This window comes from Antedon bifida, chromosome 2, assembly GCF_963402885.1.
Source record: "Antedon bifida chromosome 2, ecAntBifi1.1, whole genome shotgun sequence".
NCBI lineage: Eukaryota > Metazoa > Echinodermata > Crinoidea > Comatulida > Antedonidae > Antedon > Antedon bifida.
Window position 1 is genome coordinate 14194354 of NC_136227.1, and position 4022 is coordinate 14198375.

The window sequence follows — 4022 nt, forward strand, 5'->3', positions numbered from 1 at the left end:
ACATGTGTCAGATACTGGCACAACTGATTATTTGATACTTTTGTTTTCCTCACAAAGTGTATGTTCACCTTGGAACATTTACAATCTTAATCATTGGTTTAATAAATAATGAATGTTTAATATCACATTCTTTCTTTTCTATCCCTCTCTGCTAATAATACATTATATTACATCAATTAATACTATTTTACTTAAAGTCTCCCAAAACTGGACACCCTTTGGCTGGCAATATGTCTGGGTTTACAGAAATTCTGATATTCCAAATGTATTTTTAAAGGTAAAACAGAATTTGGAACTTTTGACCTCAATTCTGGTTTTGGTTTAAGGTAATCAGAGACTAGAGACTAAGTTGATTGTATTCAAATTAAATGAAGAATAAAATAATTTATAATATTGTAATAATAATTGTATTTTATATCTGATACTGACATATTGTACTATATTAGATCCACCTTGGAGGAAGATTATAGGTTCTTAACTTCAAATCAAGTGAGCAAGCTTTTTGATTTCAGTGCTGATATTGTAACAAGGCCAAAAGACAAAGTATACATTGAAACTAACAGAAGCTCAGAAGAAGGCATGTATATTGAATATTGACGGCAAAACTAATCTCTATTAATAAAAATTAAATACACCAATAAAATTTACCCGTTGTATCACATGGTAAATTGGTTGACCACCAAAGTCCCAGATATTCATAACAAACTTGTTGCTATCCACTTTAGAGTCACCACCTTCTCTTGCAGAGCGAAGTTTGCTTACAAATTTGTTCCTGAACCCTTTAGGAATTTCTGGTTTTTCTTCATACACTGGTTCTGTTGTGATAAAACACATACAACAACTTGCATTAGGTCTCATATGTGATTACCAACTATAACTTTTTTATTTAAAGAAAAAGTATTTCCAATGCAATATTTAAGTATTCTAAACCTTATCCTTTCCAATCAATAGTTTAGTGATGAGTTTATTTAACCACATTGTACTGCAAGTTGAATAGATTACACAGCAGTGTCATACAATATACAAATATTAATATTAACTGTCAAAGTAACTTGCAAGATAATATATGTTCATTAGCAGACACTGATGATTATGATTAAATTTCCGCTCCTTTAATCATTTCAATATTTAGCACTTTAGTCTTTATTTCTGATATCATTAATATGTATGAACAGCAAAATCAAACACATTTCAAAATAAATATTTACCCTCTTTTTGTGGGCTTGGCATTGGATTTGTTCTTTTTGATGTTTCACCAGATTTGGCTTCCTGTTTTGATGTTAATGCTTCTGTGGGGTTTTTCTCTTTCTCAGGTCTACTTTCTGAAAAATGTGTTAATATAATTAAAGATGCTACCTTGTTATAAATAGCATAATGTATTAACATTCATCATTATGCTTTATAATCAAATTAACTTGGCAAGAACAAAGTTTAGTGTAATGAATCATTTGTTGCCGATTCCAACCTGATCCAATTTGCCATCATTATTATAATATGTGTATCTTTTGCATTCTCTATTTGAATTCAAATGTCACAGAAGTAATCACAGCAAAATGTTGTATAAACCTCTCTTTTATCCACTTCTATATTAAATTTATTTAAAAAAATCTCTTTTGTACCAATTTTATATTGACTGGTATTTTGTGCCTTTTATATTTATACTTTTAAATTTATTTTACAGCAGATTACTGAATTAACTTTCATTAAAATCTTTTACCAGATTTTGTTTCCTGCTTTGATGGTCCTGCTCTTGGTGTGTATCCTTTTGTATGGCGTGGACTTTTCAACATTTGTTTAACTGTGACATCAGTGACGGCATCCTGATACATGTCTAAAGCTTTTAAATTAAAAAATGTTAATAAAATCATGTATATATTATTTTATTTCTTACACAGTTACATACTTTGAAACTATTTTTATGATGTTGTTGCAATAATTTAAAAACTAATTTATCCTCAAATTGAATTTAAATAACGTGTATGTTTATATGGTAGTGGTTTTCTCCATGCATTTATGAAATATCAAAGTGTGTGCAAGAACTAGTCACAAATTGTCACGCAAATATTAAACCTAGAGTGTCTTTTAAATTGATTTACAATGACATGATATAAGAACAACAATTATTTGGTAAAAAAAATAAAAAACAAGTTGTGACATGACAGTGCATGAGTCAGGGGTGAATTTTAAATTTGGAGTGGAGTTGTGGCTTGGTGGTTATGGTGCTTGGCTACCAATTCAAGGGTCCTGGGTTCAAGTCCTGTCATATGTCAGGATTTTTTCTAATGACAAATTACAACTCCACTCCCAAAGACTTGTAATAAGACTTTGTTTATTGTTATGTAGAGCATCTTGTGTATGTTGGTCTTGTGAACAGGATTTCCACCTTTAAGAAGGATAGTGAATTAATTCGCTTATGGATATACTTGGCAATTTTGCAAAATAAATTAAAAAATATAAATAAATCATCTATTTTGGTTGCAGCATGTATCTGAATAAAGTGAATACTTACAAATATCCTGCGTTGTTTCTTTCAACATTTCTTTGTTACTGGCATCTGGTGTACACACCGTTGTTTTTACCATTGCATCTGTTATTATATGCAATGGATTAAACCTATGACAAAATGACATTATATAATTATAAAAGAATGTTTGCATTAATAATAAAACAGAAAATAATTTGATGGTATACTGCAATTACATTGTTTTTACGTTGCATTAAAATCTTATTTTAAACCCTCAACATACCAAGAACACTAAAGGGCCAAATACTTTAAAAACAATTTTAATAGTAAATTTTAATCAACTATATTCTTTCTCTTTTACATTGTGATATTTAGATTATTTATATTTAGATTATGAGGATCCCAATAAAAATAAGATATTTAAGCTATTTTGGCTAGCTATGTGTATGGGTGACCGGAATACAAGCTTTACTTTGATGGTCACTCTCATCAATATTTGCTATGTATTTTGATATTATTTTATGGTGAAATAAATTGAAACTATTCAGGAAAAATGTTTCAAATGTCTTATTCTTGTAATTATACAGTAACAACTGTATGTAACAGTGGTTAAATGTAATAGTTGTAATTGATATAAAGTATGCTTACTGTTTTCTTAAAAGAGAATTGATAGTAGAAGTTTTTCCAACATTCTCAAGTCCTACAAAAATAGTTCTTCCTTGATTAAACTCTGTTTGTCCTTCTTCAAGTGCATTTTGAAATGCTTTCACCGCATCAGGTCCTCGTGCCAATATCTCCTCTGGAACATGCACATCTTAAAAACAAAATATAAGGTACAATAATTATTGTATAACTTCCTGATTGTTTGTATACTACTGGATAGCAATTAATACTCTTTATAAAATTGAACAGTTTAATATGCACTAAGAATGTCTTATGAATACCTCAATCATTACTTGAAATAAATTAAGGTCATAATAGCAGAGTACAAAGATTAAGGTATACTCTATATAGAATAAAATACTTCAGCAATTCGTCACAAAAAACAGATGACTGATTTTCATCAAATGCAACAATTGGTTTGATAAATATGTGGTACTAATAAGGTATATGCCAACACTTAAGCTTATAAGCCGATGCTCACAAATGCGACCAAAATTTAGATGTAGACATTTCTGCATATTCAAAAGTTTTTTCATTTATTATTATAAACACACAGAATATTGTTACAAAGCCTTTAAGAACCTTATAAATGAGAGAGTTCATTCTGAAGGCTATCTTACGGTTTTATTTACTTACTTTCAATTTTATCAGCCACATCTTTTTCCTCAGCTTTCCTGAGTGCTGCAACAAGTTCTGAACGCATGGACTTCTTAGTAACCTTATACTGCCATGCATCCAACATGTCATAAGTCCTTTCAGAAATGTTTCTATCTGGTAGTTCAAATGAATTTATATCTTCTTGTGTCATTCCAAGATTAGCTGCTATTAGTTCCCATTTATTGTCGGCGTTATTGGCAATGTATATTAATTCTTTAATTGTAATTTCTAAATAAAA

The 4022-nt window shown here is 29.6% G+C and overlaps 1 long non-coding RNA gene across 1 annotated transcript; it reads right to left on the minus strand.

Moving 5' to 3' along the window:
- Positions 1–595: 595 nt before the first annotated feature.
- LOC144834956 (uncharacterized) lies at positions 596–1236 on the minus strand. The gene is made up of 2 exons (XR_013611027.1): positions 1209–1236; positions 596–815 (listed from the first exon to the last, which is right to left on the minus strand). It is a non-coding gene; the product is annotated as an uncharacterized LOC144834956 (long non-coding RNA).
- Positions 1237–4022: the final 2786 nt, after the last annotated feature.